The sequence below is a fragment of the Camelus bactrianus genome, chromosome X (genome assembly GCF_048773025.1).
Source record: "Camelus bactrianus isolate YW-2024 breed Bactrian camel chromosome X, ASM4877302v1, whole genome shotgun sequence".
Taxonomy (NCBI): Eukaryota; Metazoa; Chordata; class Mammalia; order Artiodactyla; family Camelidae; genus Camelus; species Camelus bactrianus.
In genome coordinates this window covers 81,260,480-81,285,418 of record NC_133575.1, presented here as the reverse complement: position 1 = coordinate 81,285,418, position 24,939 = coordinate 81,260,480, and the positions used below count along the sequence as shown (strand labels likewise).

Here is a 24,939-nt window from a genome sequence, read left to right as displayed (position 1 = left end):
TGACATCCATGATCCCTCAATAACCACAGGGCCATGGACTTACTCCTGTGTTATCACTGAATGTTCACAGTGATCCTGTGGGTAAAGCATTCTTAGCCCATTTTACAGAGGGGTAAGCTGAGGCTCAGAAAGACTTTTCACTGGTCTCACCTCCTGCGCCCCTGCCTTTAGAAGGAAAGTGGCTCCAGGACACCCCTGAGGCAGGACACCACACTCAGGGGGCCGGAAGGCACCCCAGATTTTACCTATGAGACAGCCGGGGCACTGAGCCCCAAAGCGGGAAAAGAGGTGACTTGGATATGGATCCCCTTGTCTCCCCACACCCCAGGGCGGCCCAGCCCTCACCGCAGGAACCCATACCCTCAGCTCAGCCCCAAACACCTGAAGGCGGGTCCTTCTCTTTCCCTAGGGTTATGTTAGTCTGTGTTAAAACGTCCTCACTGTCGCCCCAATTACGTCAGGTTTCTATGGCAACCGCGATGAGCAGGCAAGACCTTCACACCGGAAATGCCTCCTACCTGCGATCATTTGCTGCCTCCTCTCAGCCTCCCAACGGCACAGGTTCTGTCATCTGCATAAAGAGCTCTGCACTGGGACATATAAATCCGTGAATAGTCAGCACAAGTTTGACATCCATCTATCCATTCTTCCAGTTAACAGGCATTAAAACCAAACTCTACACCATCCCTTTTGTTAAGTTTCAGGCTTCTCCAGAATGGAAATAAGGAATTAACATGTGGAAAGTCTGGTGTCCTAAATTCAGATATTAAATCTAAGAAGAGATGGCTCCTTCCCATTAAGATTTCAACCTGCTCAAGTTTCTTATAATAAATGATTTTAAAATATGCTTTGCTTTAAGCCCTAAGCCTCTCTTCACATCTCTAGTTACTGTCCTCTATATATTGTCTCCCCTTTCACCAAAGTTCTACAAAGAATTCTCCACACTCAGTTCACATCTCCCTGCACCTCCCCTCCAGCTCTGTCTCTATCCCTCATTAATGGGGCTGGGTTCCCCCAACACTTCCACTGAAATTACACTTGCCAACTCAATAACCACCTCTTTGTCACTTCTACTATACATCAAGAATGTTGAAATGACTGTTTAAATACAGACAAACAGGTATTTCTCCAAGAGGAAAGGATTACCTTCCCCCCAAGAATTCGATTGTTTGGATATAGACAGGATCATACTAGAGTGTGATCAGTCACTGAAAAGCTCAGGTTGTGAAATACCTTCCATGGAGACAGAGTCAGATAATGTATAGGCGGTGGTCTGAATAATGGGCTTTCAAATGAAGCACACTTTTTCTCTGACATAGCTCATACTTTTGCTTTACTGAAACGGATTTTGTAAATATTTTTAGTGCAAGTTAGCAATAATTATTTGTGGTCACTTCAATAACCTTATCTGGTTTTCATTTCTTTCTCAAGGGATTGCCATGTATGAAATAAAATAGCCTTAAATTATATTGCTGTTCCAACTCTGCCATGATTAAATATATTTTCTAAAAGCATTATCTATTATGTCATATTCAGACAATATAATTGTGGTAATAAGGAACTCTTCTGCAGTTTCCTGACTGTTAAGTCAAAATTCTTTTATCACAGCACAGAAATCATGATGCCAGACTTTCTTCTGTATGCATTAAGTGAAATAAAAGAACAAACCCACAAAGTAAGTATACATGAATCCATACTGATTAAATAAAATTTTGAATTAACAAAAGAAATTGGTGACATCAAACTGTGTTTATCAAATAATTCCAAAAAATCTATATATATACCTTCCTTCCATGAGGTGAACCTTCCCCCTCCTACTGCTGAGGTCAGGGCAGACTTAGTTACTCATTTCTAAAGAACAGAGGAAGCAAATGGAAAACAGTTACTGCACACTGGAGAAACTCAACAAACACCACATTAACCCAGTGATGAAGGTCAACATCTCCAGTGACCCAGTGATTTCACCTGAGTATCATGACCTCCCAGATATGATATGACGAGGACACTTACTCTGTGGTATCCTTTCTCAAAGCCAATAACCACAGTCTAATCACAAGTAAACTAATTGCGTATACTTCTCAAGGCTGTCAGGGTCATGAAAACAGTGTGGCAGTTCCTCAGTTTAACAGAGTTATCAGATGATTCAGCAATTCCACACCTAGGTACACAGCCAAGAGAAACGACAACATACAGTTACATAAACACTTGTACACAAATGTACGTAGCATCATTCACAATAGCCAAAAGCAAAAACCACCCAAATATCCACCAACTACCGAATGGATAATGAAAACGTGGTAAGCTATTTGGCAATAGGAAGGAATGAATTACTGATGCATACTACAACATAGATGAACATTGAAAACAATATGCCAATGGAAAGAAGCCGAATATGCAAAATACCACGAATTGTATGATTCCATTTATATGAAATGTCCAGAAAGAGGCCATCAGTATAGCTGTACCCAAGGAATTCCACCCTTTACACCCAGACTTCCAAAAGGTCTGTGGTGTTGGGTTTTTGCCACAGCCCCTCCCTCCTACTCTCCTTTTCTGCAATGTTCAAGCTGCAGTTCAGGTTTCGGTCACGAGGTGGCGCGAACATACCGCCATTTTAAAATTTCTTCGGGGAGGGTATAGCTCAGTGGAAAAGCGCCTGCTTAGCATGCACAAGGTCCTGCGTTCAATCCCCAGTACCTCCATTAAAAATAAATAAATAAATCTAATTCCCCACCCCAAGAAATAAAAAATAAAATTTCTTACGAACAAGTTAATTCAACAAAACTACGGTACCTTCCCTTAAAATCCAGCCTATGGATCTATGTACAGAATGATTCTAATTCTATCTGAAAAAATCTGACAGGTGTAAAAGAAGACTGTAAACACATATATTCCACAGCTTGATGAAATGCCAAGTGGCAGCAGCGCACCTTGGCAGTCAGTGGGCAGGTGAAGGGCAGGAAGGAGGCGACTGAGAGAGTGTGAGGTTTGGGATCGTGGTGTGGGCAGCCTGTACAGTAGTGTTTTGTGTCTAGACAGGTGATGACACCGTGTGTGAGGAGGGCTGGGCAGCCTATACAAAAGCAGGGTATTCCATCACTTTTCTAGGATATAAAGAAATACATTTTCTAGGATATCTAAACATGAGGCTGGAAGTCCATCTTAGGTATTAACTAAGGGTAAAGCTTCAACTGCGGGCATGTATTTGAGGTGGTAGAGTCAGAAGGGACATAGAAACACACACACACACACACACACACACACACACACAGAGTCAATTCAATTTTTTTATCTACTTCATTTCCCCATGAAATACAATACAATGAATACAAATTACTTTTGCCAATCTGTTCGCAATTATTTTGTTTTCAAAGTTTTACCAAAGTACTGTTTTTCCTGAGTACAGTATTTCTAAACATTGTATGCAAGTATACTTATAAATTGAAATTGTCCTGCGTCTCTCAAGTCTTACTCCTATTCCCTTACCCAAAGGGGCCTGTTGTCATAGAACAGTGCCTCTTATCCAGACATGTCCCTGTAGGTGAGGGCACACGAACATAGACACCTGCACAGGCTCTTGGCCTTTTCCAAGAGATTTCACATTTTCTTCCTTCTTTCATATCTTGTCTTGTCTTGACTTAATATTAATTCTCAGGATCTTTAAAATATTTTCATGCTATTAGCTCTTGTGATTTTTGGCATATTTTAACATGTTGATTGTTCCTGTATATTTTAATGTGAATTCTTAGTTTAAATTCCTTGTCAATTTCTCTGTTTGATAGTAAGGATGTTACACAAATTGTGGATATGCACCCAATATCTGAGGGGTCATTTATCTAAAGAGGTGACTGAGGCTCTGACTTGGGCATCTATGATGTGGGACTCATGATACCTGTGTCACAGTGTCCTGAGGGGTGAATGAGAAAGCCTGCCCAGAGTATATGACACCTGGTGGGATTTCATGGGCCCTTTAAATGTTGATATATAGCTGTACAAGTTGGCTGAGCCATGGGTGCTAAGACAGGCACTGTGAAAAGTCATTTCTCATAGTTTCTCCTAATGAGACAGATATCTTTATGAAGGAAGCAAATATCGCTTTGATAAGCCTTTAGTTCAAAGTTTTAAAGACAGAAGGAGCTCTAGGTTCTTGGGGGATTCAGAAGCTAATAAGAGCTGCCAACATCATGCCTGTGTGCTGATCCTAATCCAGTTCCCCACGCTGGGAAGACAGGCCTGCCTTTGACTCACCTGGTGAGCTCAGTGAGAGATGGCACCAGGGCAGCAAGCTGTGGTGTTTACCTAACTGCTGCTCCTGGACTGCTCCATATGTTAACATATTTATAGGAAAATTCTAGACCCATCTCAGTCACCTGTGCAGGGGTCCTCAGATCATGCATCATCTAGCCACATCACACCAGGATTTGAGCCATTTGCTGCCTCCCTGAGAAGCAAAATTCCCACTAGCATTTCTTTGACACACAATTATTCATTCTTCTATTCACTCATGGCTAAATATATATTGAGCTCAAAGACTCATACTGTTCATTGGAGGCATCTCATTAACTCTAAAGTGGAAATAAGAGGGAAGTATGAGAAAATTCAAAGGTTAAACCTGAGATGACATGGCTCCTGCACATCAACTTTTATACTTTTAAGGAACTGAAGATGTTAAAAAAAATTCATCTTTGCACCCCTTTTCCCCATTCGGTCACAGGCCTTCTCTCTCTCTCTCTCTCTCTCCTTTTCTCTCCCTTTCTCCCCCACCCAACAAAATCAAAGTCCCAGAAAGCATTTGCGGCATTCCCTGTTAACATTCTTCACTTCCCACTGACCTCTTATCTCACTGCACTATTTGAACCTGTCCCCGTGATTGCAAGGAACGTGCTCTCACCAAGGTCACTACGTGTATAAATTTGTAATATATGTAATTTGTATAAATATGTATAAATTTGTATAAATATGTAATATATGAATATTGCTTCATGACCTCCTAAATTATGCATGCCTTTGCCAGCTGCTTCAGTCACTCTACAACAAATCTTTGACAGTTTCTCAGGCTCTGGAACATGAGGTGCTGGGTACAAACCTAAACTGTCCCGTTCCCTGACTGTGCACTCCTGGGCCAAGTTCTCTGTGTCCCTCAGCTTTTTGTCTACAAAATGGGGATGAACAACAGTACCTATCTTATGGAGTGCTGGGAACATTAAATGAATCAATACAGGAAAATCACTAGGACTTAAGAATTTAGCCTATTTATTTTTCTTATATATCTTTTTTTTTTAATTGAAGTATAGTCGATTTACAATACTGTGTCACTTTCTGGTGTACAGCATAGTGATTCAGTTGCATATATATATATATATATATACACACACACACACACATACACATATATATGTATACATATATATGTGTATATATATATACATACGCTGTACACATATATATTCTTTTCACTACAGGCTATGACAAGGTATTGAATATAGCTCCCTGTGCTATACAGAAAGACCTTCTTGTTTATCTGGTTTTGTGAAGATTTTCCTTTAGATCCACTTGTACAAGATCTTCTGTCAGAGTTCAGTAGGTACTGTGACAGCTGTTCCACATGTAGATGTATTTTTGATGTATTTGTTGGGGAGGGTGAGCTCCGCGCCCTTCGATTCTGCCATCTTGAAGCCCCTATTTCTCTCATATAGTTTTATTGGTATTCCTATCTTCACGGGCATTAAAAAATAGGATACAGAGTGATGTTTATTCACAATCAGTGACATTTGAGGTGTATGGTTAGTGAGTACGTTAGTTTGCTAGGGCTGTCTTTATTAATTAACAAGAACTTTGTGGCTCAGAACAACAGAAATTCATTATATTATAAGTTTGGAGCTCAGAAATTTGAAATCAAGGTGTTGGTAGGGCCAAGCTTCCTCTGAAGCTTCTAGAGGAGAGTCCTTCCTTTCCTCTTCCAACTACTGGTAGCTCTTGGCTTTCTTGGCTTTTGGCAGCATAACTCCAGTCTCTGCCTCTATTTTCAAATGACCTACTTCTCTGTGTGTGTGAAAGCTCCATCTCCTTTCTATTATAAGGACACTGGTCACTGGGTTTAGGGACCATCCTAAATTCAAGATGATCTCTTCTCAAGATCTTTAACTTAATTGTATCTACAAAGACCCTGTTTCCAAATAAGACATGGGAGTGTCATGATTTGGAAACAATTCAACCCACAACAGTGAGATAAGCAAGTTATAAAATTAAATGTAAAATGAGATCCTATGTTTTGTGTGTAAACATATAAATGTATGCATCCCTCTATAAATATATGATATCTGCATAAGAATCACTCTGGAGGAATATAATCCAGATGAAAACATTAGAAGGGCTTTTCTTTGGGTGGTGGGCATTGAGGTATTATTTATTTCTCTTTGTATGTCATCTATTTTTAACTAAATAAATTCCTATTGTACTTGCAATTATACAAAATATTAAAAAGGCTGGAGAAACATAGGCATTTTCTGACCCAAGCACAGGAAAGCTATCCACTTTAGAATGGCAATATCCCAGAGGCACAGGAAGGGGGACAGAATGTTGGAGGAGCCCCTTTTACAATGTAATAGGACACAGGTTCCCAAATTCCAAACCACACTGATTAAGATCAGTTGTTTAAACTTTTACCTAGTTAACTGAGAAAGGAAAACATGGGATCTCAGTTTGGTTTGTTTGCTGTGCCCTGATGAACAGTAAGGTTGAGGGTCTTACCAGATGAAAAGCACTAGCAGACACTAGTTATACGTGGGGCTCAGTAGCCACCCGGAATCTGTTCATCTCTTAGTCTTGTGACTTGCCTGCCCTGCCCTCACTGTGCCCCAGTTCCCTGATGCTTAAAATCAGGCAACCATAGCTCCTCCTCATTGGATGTGGTGAGGATTAAATAAGCAAGTATAGGTTTAGCACTTACAACATTGTAGGGACAGAGGAAGTCAAAAAATAACCATTCTTATCATTATCATACCTAAATTGACCATGAGTGTTTATAAGGCCATTTTATTATTATGTGGGATTATACTGATTTACTTGTTCTGACCTCCATAATATTTTGTTTGTAGAAAAAAAAAGCAGTTAACAAAACTGTATGTTGGGTATCATCTCATTGTTCATCTTAAATATGCAGGTTGTATTTGCATAACAAAATTTCTGAAAACAAATATACACTCAACTCTAAGAGTACTTAACCATAAATAGTAGACTTTTAAGGGTTTCTAATGATTTTTTTTTATCTTGAATTTTTATCTTTTAAGGATTCCAAAATAACACGAGGTTACAGATAATTTAAAAGGACATTTGACTAAATAGGACCACAGATCGTTATGGAACAATATCTAATTATCTATTGAACCTAAGTGACAATGAAAGATTTTAAAGGCAAATATAAAAGTTTACACAGTTGTGAGCAAAATTTAGCTCTTTTAATTAAAAATTGAAAAGACTCAATTTTCTTATGTAATCAATGACCTGATAAAAACAAGGAAGGACAGGAAATTATTTTAGAAAGACAAAAAATATCACCTTTCTAGGCAAATACTTTAAAAGGCACAGAAAAACTTTTCCCAATCTCTTCTCAAGAGCAGACCAACAGTGAAACTTTGACCTTTCAGCTGATAAAAGAAAATTAAGTTTTAGTTTAACATAAACATACTATTTATATTAAAGCATATTATTTAAACCTTTATAATAAATTCATTCCATTTTAGTCAGTTAGACCATACAAGGTAAAATTCTCTCTCTCTCCCCTCTGCTTTTTATAACTATTTAGAGTGTCCTGTATTCTCTTCTTTCTCATTCTGAAAAAGTCATTCTACTTTAGGGCAAAATTACCTTTTCCTCTACCAAAAATACATCTCCATATCTCATACCTTTTCTTACCTACAGAGATGAAATAATTTCCCATAGTATATTTAGTAGTTTAAATTATGTGTATTAATTAGAATTCTTAATGCTTACAAGCCATAGTCTACAGTGAAAACTAGGAGGTAAGCAATTGTGAACTGTCTGTTCTATCCCTACATTCTGTAAATTGGTGGATTTATGAATCCATTTGATAATTTCTAAAAGTATATCCTTCCTTATAGTACAATCTTTCAGTGTGGCACAAAACATTTTTACTAACAAACCCAAATATCTTTTGTTCCTTTTTAACAAGAGGATAAAAGTAGGTAAACCTAGACTTGTGTTTAACAATTAATGTTTCAGTACCTTAACTTATTTTGAAATGATATCAATATTCCAAGAATATCCAACATTTAAATTAACTTTGCAAAATTCTAAGGTTGGAAGTTACTAAAAATATTTGGGAAACTATTTTTAAGATGACATTATAAAACATAATTATGGTTTGAAAGTTATTTTATAAACTTTTGTCTTATGTATATTTTTTTAATTCACTTGCTTTTAACAATTATATTTAGATCACTCATGAAGTTTTAACAGACATTAAACAGCTATCCATAATCTTCTTACTTTTCTTGCTAACAAATATTTTAAGAGGTAATATGAACTTATGACTAGTACATTTAGACAGAATGAAAGTTGTATCTGCATTATATTTAATGTTGATAACTCTGAAGCCATATGTATGTCTTAATTAATCCAACAAACTTAAACTAGCTTTTACTTACTGAAGATTATCTCAGATCATGTGAAACTGAAAAATATTTGGGTTAGTTTCTATCTTATTTCTGAGAGTTTAGGAACACAATTTATTTAAGCACTTATTTTTCTTTAAGCCAATTAAAGAGATCTTTTACAAATCTCTTACCATCTGGAGGTAGAGAAATATCACACATCTCTAACATATGCATTAGACATACAGACAAATAGAGAAATTATAACGTTCATTTTAAAGTATTAGCAATGATATAGGTACAATAATTTTAAAAACTCACTAATTTATAAAAGAATGGTTGGATCCAAATTGTGTTTCTGGCAGATGGAAAAAGTTAAGGTTATCTGCTCAGATGGCTAAAGCTTTTTACTAATATTTGTAGAGAAGACTTTTAAGACTTTTTTATTTGTCTAGTTTCCAAATAGTTCTTTTTTTATTTATTTAACTTCTGACAAGAACCATATCCTTGAAGTCTGCATTTAAAAGAGATGGCTCTCAGGCCCTAGAAAAGACAGGGTTGAAAGTTTGTATCTCAAAGGCACTGATAAATGATGTAAACTTTCTCCAAGAATGAGTTTTGGAGCATATTTGCTTATTATCAAAGTCCTAGGATAATTACTTCTTAAATTTTCCTTTTTTTCCCTTAAATGCAGGACAGTTCTGACTCTGATGTTCCAGTCTTTTACGATATTTGTAAGTGTTTTAAGATGACTAGCAGAGGTCTGAATATCAGTAAGGATATGTGGGCTTTGAATTACTTCTAGATTTCTGTTCTTGTAAAGATTCAATTTGCAGGAAAGGGACAGTTGTCTTTTAATTTCTCAAAGAACTGGGTTACAGCTTGAAAGTGATCAAGGGGCTGACCTGCCCATCCAACTACATTATCTTCAATTTGCTTCTTTACATCAGGGAGATTTCCAACCAAGATGGAAATCAAAAGATTCCCATGTTCTAGATTTAGGGCTGTGTGTGTGGAATGTTTTAGCAAATCACTCCACAAAGGTTTCAGCATATTTCTTTTTCTCTGGGTACACAGCTCTATTTCAGCTTAGGAGAGATGTCCATAAAAAGTTCCTATTAGGTATTTAACATCAGTGTCCAATTTGGCCAACTTCTGACCATAGAGCTCCTTTTAAAAAGAAATCCTTTCAAATATCTTATTACCAGGTTTCAGTCAAGACAAACATTTGTATGCATAAGTGTGTCTCAGTTTGGGTTTCTGTGGCTGAAACTTGATAATTAATCTGTGTGCTTCTGTGTCTCAAGTTCTATTCCCCTAAATATTTATGAGCTCTGGAGCCATGCTATTTAGGTTCAAATCCATGATGTGTCATTTTCTAAGTGTACAAGCTTAAGCAAAGTATCTAACCTCCCAGCTCTTTATTATCTTTATATGTAAAATAAGGATGAAAAATGTCATAGTGCAATTCTGAAAATAAATGTTACTTGACCCAAAACAAATGTTAACTAATTTTAAAACTTTCCTATTTTTATGGGTCATTAGTATTCTTGTAAGCATGGAAATTATGATGCAGATGGCTATTTATTGATATTGAATGACATTCAATTTGTGTTGCTAGTGAAGAAAGGTAGGGTATAACATTGTGAGGAAGATGACATTTTATTTTTAGACAGAAATATGACTGTACTTGCAGAGGAAAAGGAACAGGATGGTAAATATCTAGGTAAATATAATAGACTGTTGTTGAGTTCTGCTAAAAGATAAACTGAAGCATATTAAGAATTTTGAGGGTTTAGGTGAGCAAAGACTGATTCTGACTGAGCACCAAATAGGAAGTGATTAGGAGCGCTCCACTGACAGGAGCTCAGAGAATGACTTACTTAAGGAAGGTACGGAAGCAAAGAGAAGAAATTATATGGCTAGCAATGGCTTAAAGCCCACTTGGCTGTTTGTGGTTGGTTGTCCTTACTTTATAATTTTGTAAACTTGAGTCATTTACAGGCTTAGATTTTGGTTTGCTTACATAGGCCACTGTGGTATTAGGGCCACCTCAGTCTAATGATCTCCTTGTTTAATTACTTTAACAATTCCACCTTTTGGTAATTGTGCCAGTCTCAGCTGCCATTAAAGTTGTTCCTGTCTCACCATGAAAACTTGTAGATTATGATATCAGGTCTATAGAAGAATTACTTTTGCTATTTATCTCATTGTTCATCTTGTTCCTGTTTCTTCAAGCACAGTGAGACCATCTGATGGCTGTGAACATGCATTTAAAACCTTTGAAAGTACACAGAGCACCAGGGAGACTACAATGATGACTATCAGGAGGATAATACTAAGAGAGTAACATGTACTCTTTAGCTAATGCCCTCATCAACCAAGCCAGTTGGCATCGAATAAATCAAAGAATGTACCTGAAAAGGCATTATCTGTTTTAGATAAGTATCTTGTTTGTTAAGTCCTTTAATTTGCTACAATACCAGAGGTGTTGATTCACTTACAGCAATATTTACTATGGCACAGGCTCCTTGTTCAGCCAGTAAGTAATCTAAAACAATTCTGTTATTTAAAACTACCACAGCAAGAAAGCCTAGGGACTTTTGTTGTGTAGCTATAGTCTTTTTTTAGATTCAGCAATAGTTGCTAGAGTTAAGGGGCACCATCTTCCATGCATTAACAGAATGAAAAGCAAGTACCAAAAAGGCAAAAGGAAAAAAAGTTTCATATTAGAGATAAAGATCTTGATCCGCAACCTTGGGAGAACTGACCATCTCAAGATGCTGTCTGCTTCTACAGAGCAATCTCCCTAGTCAAGTTTAATTTTAGATCTCCAGCTAGTATGCAGTTCTAAGAGTCTAGAAGTGATCTTTAATTGGGAGACGTGGACTCAAGATTGAAGTGTCTGAAGCTTGGCTTCCATCTGGGTAGTGAGGAGGACCTGGTATGGTCCCTTTTGAGGAGGCTCAAGGGAAGTCTTTGTTCTTATTGATTTTAGATCAGAAGGGTGGGAGAAAATTGGAAGTGTTTGTTTGCATAGTTGTAGCCAGTGTCCAAAGAAACTTGCATTCAGTATCCAGTCCAGTTCACAGGTAGACAACAAAACCTCAAAGATGATGAACAGGACTAGAATCTAATATCCACAAGGATGTGTTATAGTTTTTTACTAAACATCTTTTTCTCTCTAAAACCACTCTCACTTCTATCAAAGATAAATTACAGTTAGACTATTTGTTTGCAAAATAAGTCTAGTCCCATTAAACTTGGCCTGTTATTTACATAACTGTAGCAAGAGTAGTGGCTGACCATAGAGGGTCTTTTAAAATATGCTTTGCTGGAGCTTTTCATAAGGAATCTTAACTGGACCTTTAAAAGCTTCTTGAGGCTAGGACTTGCCATCAAACTTTACCTACAATACCTATAGATTTAGGTTAATTCCTTTTTTCTCGAGGTCCCTCAAATGTCTTGAGGTTTCTGGGCCTGCAGGAAGAGATATTCCTCACTTACCTGGGAAAGCTGCTGGGAATACTGCAAGCAAGGCAACAGACTTCTGGTTTTCCAAGGGGCTTTATTGGCTCCATAAAGTCAGCCTCAGTTCCTTAAAGCTGTGTGGTCTATCTCTGATTCTATGCATATTCTGAAATATAATATTTCAGTCAAAGTCAGAATAAGAGAAAGAGTGACGGTTGGTGGAAGGGGTTGCAGCTGGTCCTACTAGATATTAAAACAGAATATACAGCTTGTACAATATAAGCGTGTGGTATTGGCCCAGGAATTGACAGAATGACTAATGCAGCAGAATAGAAAATACTGCCATATGTTAAATTATATTTGGAAAGTTAGAATATGATTAAGGTAGCATTTCAAATCATTGGAGAAAGGATGGATGATTTAATAAGTGGTATTGCAATAGGTTGATAACTATAGGGTTAAAAACGTTTAAAAACAGATCCATTTTTATGTCTTAAATCAGAATAAATTCCAAATGTCTCAGATTTAAGTGTAAAAACATAAAACCATTCAAGTATTATAAGAATCTGGAAGTCAAAAGAGGGATGGAACAGATTCTCCCCTTGAAGCTCCAAAGGGAGCACAGCCCTGCTAACACCTATAATAGAAGTGGAGAAAGATTTCCTAACTATGATCAAAATTCAAGAGCATAATTTAAAAAATTGATAAATTTGACTACATAAAAAATAACAATTTTGCATGGCAAAAAAAAAAACATGATCGCCAATAAACACACACTGAGAAAAATATCCACAACTAACATCTCTAAAAAAGTACTAATTTCCCATCTATATACAAGCTTATAAATTGAGAGGTAGAAAAGAACCAATGACCCTAATACAGACATGTAAAAACAATAAACAGTTAAAGGGAAAAATGTAACTTGTCTTTAAATATGCAAAAAGAGGTTCAAAGTTGCTTGTAAAGTAGAACTGCAATTAAAACTACAATGAGATACCATTTCTAAATTATTAGACTGGCAAAGTTCCAAAAGTTTGTCAATACACTCAGTTGGTAAGGATGCAAAACAACATGTGCTTTCATACACTGCTCATGTGGATTCAAAGTGGTATGATCACTGTAATAAGCTTAATAATGGTCCCCAAAGACATCAGGTCCCAATCCCTGGAACATAAATCTTACCTTAAATGGAAAAAGGGGCTTTGCAGATGTGATTAAGCGTCTTGAAACAGGACGTTCATTTTAGATAATCTGGGTGGGCCCTATGTGCAGTCACAAGTACCCTTGAGACAGGGAGGCAGAAGAAAAGTTGACACACACAGAAAAGGAGGAAACAGTATGACTGTGCAGGCAGCAACTGAAGTGATGTAGTCACAAACCAAGGAATGTTGGCAGCCACCAGAAACTGGAAGAGGCAAGATACAGATTCTCCTGCAGAGCCTCCAAAGAGAACATGGCTCTGCCGACACTTTTTATTTTGGCCCAGTGAAACTAATTTCAGACTTGTGGCTTCTAGAATATGAGGAAATAAATTTCTCTTGTTTTAAACAACTAAGTTTGTGCTAACTTGTTATAGTAGCCATAGGAAAATAACATACCCACTATGGAGGGGAATTTGAAAATATCGAGCAAAATTTCCATATCTTGGCTACTGTAAATAATACTGCAATGAACATGGGAATGCATATATCATTTCGAATTAGTGTTTGCATTTTCTCTGGATAAATATCTAGAAGTCGAGTTGCTGGATCATATGGTAGTTCTACATTTAATTTTTTAAGGAACCTCCATACTGTTTCCCATAGTTGCTGCACTAATTTACATTCCTACCAACAGTGTACAAGGATCCCCCTTTCTCCACATCCTTGACAACAACTGTTATTTCTTGTCTTTTTTTATAGTAGTCATTCTAACAAGTGTGAGGTGGTATCTCATTGTGGTTTTGATTTGCATTTCCCTAATGATTAATAATGTAATGTTGAGCATCTTTTCATGTACCTGTTGGCCATCTGTATGTCTTCTTTGGGAAAATGTCTATTCAGATCTTCTGCTCATTTTTAAATCAGATTGTTTGGTTTTTTGTTTTGTTTTGCTTGGATTTTGAGCTAAATGAGTTCTTTGTATATTTTGAATATTAGCTCCTTTTCAGATATTTGCAATTACTTTCTCCCATTCAGTAGGTTGTCTTTTAATTTTGTTGATGGTTTCCTTGCTGTGCAGAAGCTTTTAAGTTTGATGTAGTCCCACTTGTTTATCTTTGTTTTTGTTGCATATTTTTTGGCGTCAGATTTTAAAAATCATTGCCAAGACCTATGACAGGAAAGCATACTGCTTGTTTTCTTCTAGGAGTTTTATGGTTTCAAGTCTTATGTTCAAGTCTTTAATTCCATTTTGAGTTGATTTTTGTGTGTGGTGTAAGAAAGTCATCAAGTTTCATTCTTTTGCATACAGCTGTCCAATTTTCCCAACACCATTTATTGAAGAGACTGTCCTTTCCCCATTGTATATTCTTGGCTCCTTTTGTCATAAATTAATTGACCATACATGTGTCTAAACCTGTATTTTCAAGAAGCTAGGTGAACCCAAAACAGAGTAAACCCAAAGAAATTCAGGAAACCCAAAGAAATTCATCACAGTCAAAGCTCAGAATAGTAAAGACAAAAAAGAAATCTTGAAATCAGGAAGAAAGACACAATGTACAACCTACAGGAGAAAAACAGTATAAAGGACAGCATATTTCTCAACAGAAATCAAGTAGTCCACAGCATTTTCCAAGTGCCAAAATAAAGGAAGTATCAACCTCAAATTCTATATCCAGCTTAATTATCCTTCAGTAATTAATGGGGATTATCAAAAGACATTTCAAAAGACATTAGAAAAATTAAGAAAATTTTTCACCAGCAGATACACCCTAAAGAATGACTAGAAGAAACAGAAAGGAATTGATAAAAGAAGAACTCTAGGAACATCTGGAAGGAAGAAAGAACAGCAGCACAAAAAATATGGTTAAATATTTTCCTTTTCCCCTTGAAATTTCCAAATTCTGTTTGATATTTGAAACAAAAAGTATAAAACTGACTGATGTGGTTCTCAGTGTATGTAGAGGAAATTTTTAAGTCTATTCTTCCACAGATGGTGGATGGTAAAAGGACTTTATAGACCACACCAATAGAGGGAGCTGGGCATGCAGGCACTCACTGCTGTTTTGGGCACCTATTATTTATGAATGTATGAATCAATGAATGAATGAGAGATGTCCTGAGATAAGGGTATATATTTACCCCATATTCTAAATAGACAGGAATTGAGTATCACCTCCTTAGCCATTTGGTTACTTTGGCTTCAATGATCTTTTCTCTTTCTTAAAAAATTATCTCTATTGGAATGTAACGCTTTCCAGATGTTCTAAACTGTACTAACAATCCTTATCTCACTTTGCCAGATCAATTCCCTAGTCATTAAATACTTCTTCTGTAAGGTCAAAGGATTCAGGGAAGCCTAGGAATTATCCTTTGCATCTTTGTTAATCCCAACCTTCAGGAAGTTAGCAGAGAGATGAATTTAGAGACAAATGAAAGGGGTGTTATGGGCTCACCTGTTTTGGTAGCATTAAAGCCATGAAAGTGATAGGGCCAAATGTGTATGTGGTAATATGTTCAGATAACACAGCTGAAATCCAGAAATAAAGCATCACATCCCAGAGGAAATCGTATGTACAGATTCTACTAAACACAGTCAAAAAGGTCAGTTAGTGTGTTGTGTTTAAGTTGTGTTTTTAGTTTTAAAGAGTAAAAAAAGCAAAAGCCAGTCCCACTTGGCTGGTTTGAATCATAGATTATTTCCTCCCTAGCTGTGACTGCCTTTCAGTCTAGAAAGTTGTCTTGCCTCATAATATCCTTGTTTTACATTAACTGAAAGAGGATATTTTTGATCATTAGAGTTTGTCAGTATTGGATTGTTCCCACTGTGAGGTTCTTAAACTTTTTCACTTCAAAATATTAAAGCAACTCATGCTAGAGACCCTTTCAACATGAAAGGTTTGTAGTTGAGACATTACATATATTTTACTGTTTATAATAAAAGTCATCTATATAAAAGTCATGGGCATTAATTTTAATGTTTGCATAAGATCTGTTTTCAATGATATGCTAACACAAACAATTTCACCAATTGTTGATGGTATTTTCTATTAAGAGTTAAGATTCCGGAGCCAAAAGGAGCCATGTGTTCTTTTTGTTCATTTTCATTGTGATTCCCCTGAAGCAAGAGACTTTGGACAGCCTTCAGTGCAAAGAATTCAGATCAATCTTTGTTATTATACTTGGCTGCCTCTTGGCTATATGACTTCTGAGTGCAAATCATTGAACTCTTTAAAGAAGCTTATTATAGGGAATAAATCATAATGAGTGAAAAAGAAAGCAGTGTGGTGTGATACACCTCACTAAGCTGATGAAAGGAGTTGAGGTAACACAGAAGAAAAACCTGAGTGATCTCTGGGGCAATGCTGAGATGAAACAAACGAGAGAGTAGAGAGAGGGAACATGTGGACAGAGTGTCCTGCCTAAGAATGTGACTCCAGGAGGGAGAGAGAACCTCACTGACTAATGGGAGTCCCCGGGGCCTGGGGTCAGAGAGAAACTAAAGAGGGTGTATGGTTTCCAGACGGTGTGGGGGATCCGTTAATCATAAGTCCTTCCCCTTGATGTCTGCTTCCTACTTTAAGGGAGGTTGAGGGAACCGAGCATCAACTCAGCTTTATGACTGCCAGTGCTCCTGGTTCTGAACCTGCCCCCGTGGACCAGAGACAGACGAGCAGGGCACTGTCCTTCTTCCCATCATTTGTGCCATTTCAGTGTATCCAGGGGATACTATGCAGCGTCCCACGGAAGCAAATGTGTTCCTTCCCCCATCAGTCCTATACCTGGACGGCCTCATGCCCCTGGAGTGTCCCACCTCTGAGCCCTGAATGCTCCCCTGGGAGTCCCCACTTTTCACTCCAGCCAGGATGGACTCCCCGTGCCCTCCCTCCCATCCAGCCCCATGAATCCTGCCCACTGTCCCAGGCCCAGCTCCTCTTTGAGGAGTCTCTGATCATGTCCTCCTCTTTATAAATTAAGGGGGATCTACAGAGGCGACCACAACTTCCACAAGGACCTGGACTGCGTGAAACCATAACTGTGACCTCTGTACTCTCTGGGTCACTGGAGGTGTGAAGAGTGATGGATGCTGAGTAAAGACCCGTGTGACAGTGCAAGTCATAGCAGGAGAAGGAATTCACCCTGGGATGGCTTAGGCTCTGGGACCCAGAAAGAGCTCCTAGTTCTTGCTACAGTGTCCCTTCCTGTCAACCCCCCACCAGTCACCTCTTCCTAGAACTTCAAGTGGGTTCCAGACTCTCAGGTCATGTGTATGCCTAATGTGAACACAGAGGGCACCAACAAAGGAGAGGAAAAGCACGATTACTCCATGCGAAGGGTGAGTCGTTTCCCTTAGCCCAGCTCCATTACACTGCATATCACAGAGATGGCAGTGCAACTCCTATGTTACATAAAGGAGTGTGTGTGGTTCCCATCTTCTGATATTCCCAAATACTCACTAAAATTCTACTGAGATTAAGAAGCAACCTCCCAGTTAAAAGACTGGAAGAGTTAGGATGGGAAGGCAGGAAACGTTCGCATTGTGGATGATGCGCCCAATACTGTGCTGGGATCTTGATGAAGTTTTGCCTTTAAACTCCTCACAAGGACCAGGTGATGTATACAACATACAATTTATTTAACATTTTATATATATAATTATGTATAAAATTAGATCCTATATATAATATACTATATAATATCATATATTTAAATAAATCAGCAAGCTGGAGGATAACTATATGTGTATATAGTGAAAATGTGCAAAACAATACTACATTTTGTTTAGAAAAGCCAAAAGACCAGAGCTTAAATGTTCTTGTCACAAAACAGAAAGATTTATAACTGTGTGTGGTGATAGATGCTAACTAGACTTATTGTGGTGATCATTTTGCAATATATACAGATATAGAATCATCATGTTGTAACCTGAAACTATTAAACTGTTATATGTCAATTATACCTCAGTTAAAAAAAGAGACACTGCACATAAAAAAACAATATAAATACCTGGAAACACACCAAAGCAAATAAATAAAATGAAAAAAATCATATTTAGTCTGTCAAGTAAGTCATAAAATAAAATGTAGAATACAGTCTCATTATGCAGAAGAATATATATCAACATAGGTTTATATATATATGTGTGTTTGTGATTAAATATAAGTTAATGTGTCACACAGGAAAAAAATCTGGAGAATAGGTATCAATAAATTCACAAAGACTGACTTTGTATTATGAAGGGGGATATAGCAAAGACAAAAAGGAGAGACAGAACAATTTTAATTTCTAATATACATTTTGATATTGTCTGATATGTCTTAAACAACAAAATAATTGGTAATGTGACAAAACTGAAAGGTAGGGGCATGCCTGAGCGCCATTGGCACACATGCTTAAGCAAAACAAAGGAATATTCACTGAATCTGAAATAGAGAGAAATACTCCCACACAAGGTGACAAGCCTGGCCCAGGCTGCGTGGGCTCTCTGCCTCTTCATAAGGAAGTGTACCAGTCCCAAGACCCACACTTATGTGCTTCAGTGGGGTTTTGAAAGACTGTACACATGAGGCTTCTCTTCCCAACAGTCAGGAAAACAGCTGGACACCACCAGCATGTAGGGAATTTCAGAAAGCTTTGGCCTATACAGTAGAATCCATTCACTTCCCTTACTCCTTCTCATCACCACCCCCTTTGCCAAGCCCCCTTGATGAGACTTTCACATCTGCAAGTCTGACTGAGATCACCAGGGAGCATCCTTCTCCATTTTCTACAGGTTATTTTTTTTTCCCAATGAAAAGACATAATTTTTATAAACAGATTTTAAACTCTATAGGAGAAAAGATCCAGTTTCTTCAGCAAATAAATTAGAAGGTTAAAAAAATGAGGATGGGCCTTCCTTAGATTCAAAGAGACTTAACACTTCAGAAGGAGTTAAAGAGAAATAAAACAAAGAAACTAAAATTAAAACCACAACAACATACCATTCCATGCCCTCCAGAACAACAAAAATGAAAAAGATGGAAAACACCAAGTGCTGACAAGGATTTGGAGCAGGTAGGGCTCGCTCACACTTTGGTGGGAACGTAGATCAGAACAACCACTTTGAAAAACTGCTTAGCATATATAGTCTACGACTTAGAAATGACACTTTTTGGTGTATGTCCAAGAGAAATGAAAATAAATGTCCATCAAAAAGATATGTAAGAGAACATTCATAGTACAATAATTCATAAGTAAAAAATTTTAAATATGTAAATCCCCAAAACAGATACATATATTGTGAAATATCCACACAGTGTCATATTATACTATACACTAATGAAAATGAATGACCTGCAACTGTGGACAATAATTTAAATCACACACACACACACACACACACACACACACACACACACACATCATGTTGACTGAAAGGAGCCATACTCAAAAGTACATGCTGCATGATTCTAGGAATTTTTCCTCTGGCCTTACCTATCAAAGGGGGTCAGACCATCCCTCCAAACCACTGAAGCCTAAAGCACAGGGTACTGTGATTCCCATCTGAAAAGCACTTTGAGTTAGTTCATAAAAGAGAAAATAATTCATCGTGGAAGTCCAAGGAATTATTTTAACAACCAAGTTGTCTAATGCATAGGAACTATAATAATTATTCCCTTTTATTGTTTGTGGTTTCTTTTTTAATAAATATTGCCCTTGACAAAGATTCTCTCCTTGACCACACTCTAGTCAGACTCCTCCTAGCTCTCTTTCCAACCAGGCTTCAACCTGGCCAATAGTCTTGTACAAAATACTAACGTAGTTTCTAAGAGCTCAAGGCCTCATGCCTAAGATGATCCTAAATTCCTTTAAAGTGATCGCCTGAGAACACTCAAGGCTGTCAGCACAATTTACTGCTGAAGAGAGGACCGCGTCTCCCAGCCTCTGTGGGAGGTAGAAATCTAACTTGAATAAGTGCCAGGTAGCAAACCCAGATGGCTTTCACATGGATGAACACACTCTTCCTGCTTTTTGTTCTTTTTCCTTCCCTGACTGTATGGAGCTTCTACTCAGCCCCCTCCCTTTTCCCTCATACTCCCTTTAAAAAGCCTAGTCACCTCTGTACAAATGGAAGTTGAGGTCAGTTCATGCTAGACTCTTTTCCCTGTCACAACAGTATATTACTGATTAAAAATCTGTCCTTACCACTTTAACTAGGGTCTGGTTTGTTCATCTTTAACACGTTTTTTTTTTCCTGTATTCATTACCCTTGTCCTTTTATTAAATAAATACCATCTGGTACATGGCAAAATGCCTAATGAAGCATAGTTTCCACCCAAAGAGATACGGATGGCTCTAACCTAACATCATCCATCGTGGGCTGATATAGTTATGTTTTTTTTTCTTCTTCCTAAGTGTATTGGCTAGAAGTGTGGGTTCTGGAGATAGACCAGGTGCAAACCATTGTTCTGTCATTTATAAACTGTGTGAGTATGAATACTTTCACTTCACCTTACTGTCATTCAATTGCCTCATGTATAAAATTGGGATTATGCAGTATTTACTGTAAAAGACAAACCATTTTAAAACAAATAATATTCCATGTTTTGGTCTTAACAAAGATAACTGGTCCTAAACAGCAATATTTTTAAAATTCTACTGGCTCTCTGTGATCTTAGGAAACTGAAAGAACCACTCTGTGTTTCATTTACATATTCTGTAAAATGGGGAAAACAACCATTCCTATGTCATGGGATGTTGTTTTGAGAATTGAGTTAATACATGAAAACCCTTAGAACAGTGCTAAGCACACAATAACAGCGCAATAAACACTAGATGCTTTAAACAAATACTTATAATATATTTTTATAGTTTTATAGTTTGCATGTATGTTCAATAAAGTTAATTAGTCTTATAACTGAATCCTACTCATCAAATGATAGATTGTGTGTATCATTAACTTTCACAAACCACTGCTGAATGACCTAGTTATCTTGAGAACCTCTCAAAAGCACTTGGAACAACTGACTTCAGGAAACACACCACCATTTCTACACGTGACCAAAGGTAAAGCCAACGGGTCATCCTGGATCCTGTCTGATCCTCACACACCCACCCCCCACAGCCACTGCAGGTCCCACCTGTCCTACCTCCTACACCCGCTGTCCAGGCCACCCCGCCCTCTGCACACTGCTGCAGCTCAGGGCCAATCCACTCTCGTCCCTCCTCTGGACTCTGCAAGCTTCTCGTAAGGGTTATCCCCACAGCTATCCCATCCCTGTCCAGTCCACTCCCCACACAGCGGCCAGAGTCAGCTTGTGAGCACGTGAATCAGAGCCTGTCACCCCCACACGCTAACCCTCTGCCCTAAGAATGAACTCCAAACTCCTGACACAGCCCGGACCATGTGGCTCCTGTCTGCCCTCATCTCCCACCACCTTCACCTCGTCTGCCAGGCCCCACCCACGCGAGCTAGTGGTCGTCCGCTCCTGCAACCACCAGAGCCACACAAATCACAGGGCGAATGACCCAAAGGCCTGCCCAGGCCAGGTGTCCTCTTGTCATTCAGGATTCAGCTCTAATGTCGCTTCCTGAGAAAGAGCTTCACTGACAGCCTCATCTATAATAATCCCTGTTCCCATCATTTTGTATTCTTTTTATGTGTTTGTTTTCATCAAAGTGCAAATCCCCATATGAAATTGCCCCATTTATTGATTCACCTCTTTACGGCCAGTTTTCCCAAACTGGAATGAAAGTTTCAGGGACCCTGCCTATCTTGTTCTCTGTGCTGTGTCCCCAGTGTCTTGTTCAATGCCTCACATATAAATCACTGAATAAATATTACTTAAATTAAGGAACTGTTAACCTATTTGACATGCAGGAGCAGAGACAGATATTTAAGGCTGAGGTTGAAAAAGAAATTAGATATTAAAGGATTCAAAATTTTAAGATGTGTTTGTTGCAAATCCACAGCAGAGGTGTTTAAACTTGAATAAGTATCAGAAACACTGGAGATATTACTCAAAATGTAGATACCTCTCATTCCACATCCCTGCTTTAGATTCGGTAGACGTAGAGTGGGCCCAGGGATCTGGAATGTTAACAAGCACCCCAAGTGAGTTTAATAAAGTCCTCTGAGGCTTCCACTTGGAGAAATCTTGGCCCAAACAGCTGACATTTGTGTAGCATTAATTTAATGCCTGCCAGGCAGAATTCTATGATATCTGGGGTGTGTCTGTTAATGTAAATACTGGAAAGTGCACTGGTTCTTCTCTCCCACCTATGAGCACAGATTGCTTTCTCACATGGGATCATACCTAAACTCCACAATACTCCTGGGTGGTCCAGAGCACTGGGTACTGTTAACCTGCTGTATAGAAGACAATGGCAGAAAGGGTAGTGACTTAACTAAAGTGTCCCAATGATAGGCCGACCCCTTCTTCACTCCTGCTCCAGGAACCTGTCTAGCAGGCTCAACATCATACTTGGTTCTTCTCTATCAGCTCTTGTTTCTGGGGCTTAGGGTCTTCACCCTCCTCAGATGTTCCACTAAAAGGGAGAGACAGGGGATCAGACAGCACATGGAATAGAGAGAAAAGTGAAAGGATGGTAAAGAACATGAAATGCAGGGGAAGGGGTGAGGATGTTCTGCCCGTCCCCACTCAGTTCACTGGAAGCTGTGCAGTGATGCTCTGCCCCTCCCCCAGCTCCCCCACACCGCCCCCTCCACACACAGCAGTGACACTGAAGCTGTCACATCATGGACATGTGGGCTTATCCTTGCTTGTGTCACATGCCCAAGTGTTCTCCCTGGAGGTCATGCTATTATGGTAATGTCAGAGGCATCACATTGACAGGATGAAGTGGGCAAAGCTGGATTGGGAAACGAACATTGCTGTGGGCCTACTAGATGCCACAGGTTGAAGGTTGTAATTATCAGACTTTTTATCTTCAGTTCCTCAAAGCGATGCTCTGAGGTGGGCATCATAATTTTCTTTCTAGAGATTAGGAGATACTCAGGCTCAAAGAACAAAGTATATGCTCAAAGAATTCTAAGGACAGAGAAGCCAGCTTAAAGGGGCTTCTATTGGCCAGTTCTGGAACAATTTAGACAACAAAATAATTATGCAATCAGACAGTAGCCCTTTGAGCAAAATAGGAATCTATGAGCCATACTGATATAAATTAAAAAATAAATAAATAGGGAGAAGAGAAAACTCTATCTCTAGGCAAATTTCAATGAATAAACCTGAGAGGAATGAGCAAATCAGAAAAGCAACACTTGACAACTATCACAGTCATAAATTCAGGTTAGAATTATAACATGATTCTCAATCAGCACCAAATCCCACAGCAGTCACTGAGTCACCATGGTAACCATGCTAGCCAAGTGAAGCTGGAAAAAAACAAACAGCAACCACTGTGATTCGGCTCCTGTGATGTGGCAGGAAGTGAACAGGGCTGACATGACCACAGTATTAACCTCAAGTATTCCTTACAATAAAGATTCCTTGCAGCTGCCTCAACATACATATACATACAGACATATGTGCTCGCATACACACATGCTCTCTCCTTCTATCTGTCTCACCCCCCAAGAACCCAGGAATTCATTGAGATGGACTTCCTGGGAGATGTCCTGTAGAATCTCTGTGATATCTCCCTCCCTAGTTTCAGTATAGTGCCAATAATGCCTAAAAGCTGATATAGAAACACAGTCAAAGCACGTTATGCATCAAGTAGCTTTTCCATCCTAAAGTAGCCTGTGCATTCCACCAAAAATTTCCTGCAATGGCTATTATTAAACATTTGCTTGCTGATAGTTCAGTGAAAATATAGTAATTGGGAACTGTATTTACAAAACAATGCTTTTTACAATTGCATCAAAAGGTATGAAATATTTATGGATAATCTGTCCACAAACATGCAAGGCCTATTCATTGAACACTACAAAACATTGTTCAGAAAAATTAAAGACTTAAATAAGCAGAGAGAGAACTGTCTTTATGGATCAGAAGATTCAGTATTGTTAAGATGTTGTTAAGATGTCCCTTCTCCCCAAGTTGATCCTATATACTCAGTGCAACCCCAACAAACATCTTAGGAAATATTTTTTAAAGAAAATTATGGGCCAATTATGAAGTTTATGTGGAAATGCAGAGGCCATGGACTATAAAAAAACAACTTCGAAAAAGAAGAATAAGGCTGGAGGATGAACACTCTCAGATCTGAAGACTCACTATAAACCTACAGTAATCAAGACAGGGTGTATGGTATTGGAATCAAGGTAGACAAGTAAATTGAAGGAAAAGAATAAGGAGTCCAGAAATACATGCACACATATATGGAGAACTGATTTTTGAAAAAGAGGCAATGCAATTCAGTGGAGAAGTGATAGTCTTATCAACAAAGTGCTGGGACAAGTGGATATCATATATACAAATATAAACTGTGATCCACATATCACATTATACACAAAAGCCCATCAAAATGGATCACAGACCTGAATACAACCTAAAGCCATCAACTTTCTAGAAGAAACACAGGAGAAAATCCTTGTGACCTTGGATTAGGTGAATATTTCATAGATGAGACATCAAAACTACAATCCATAAGTAAACTAATACATAAATTCGACTTCTTCTAAGCTAAAAACTGCCCTCCCTAAGACACTGATGAGAGAATGAAGTCAAGGCACTGAGTAGGAGAAAATACTTGCCAGTTACATATTTGACAAA

At 38.2% G+C, this 24,939-nt stretch overlaps 1 long non-coding RNA gene across 2 annotated transcripts in view; it reads right to left on the bottom strand.

Annotated features, from left to right (window-relative positions):
- LOC123619342 (uncharacterized) overlaps positions 1-24,939 on the bottom strand; it is a 92,329-nt gene that overhangs the window by 65,243 nt on the left and 2,147 nt on the right. The window contains exons 3-6 of one of the 2 annotated variants that reach the window (XR_006727918.2): positions 12,120-12,249; positions 2,011-2,158; positions 1,785-1,851; positions 519-590 (exon numbers count right to left, since the gene is read on the bottom strand). This is a non-coding gene — a long non-coding RNA (uncharacterized LOC123619342). The remainder of the gene's footprint in view (positions 1-518; positions 591-1,784; positions 1,852-2,010; positions 2,159-12,119; positions 12,250-24,939) is intronic. The other variant, XR_012504660.1, reaches the window with a different exon arrangement.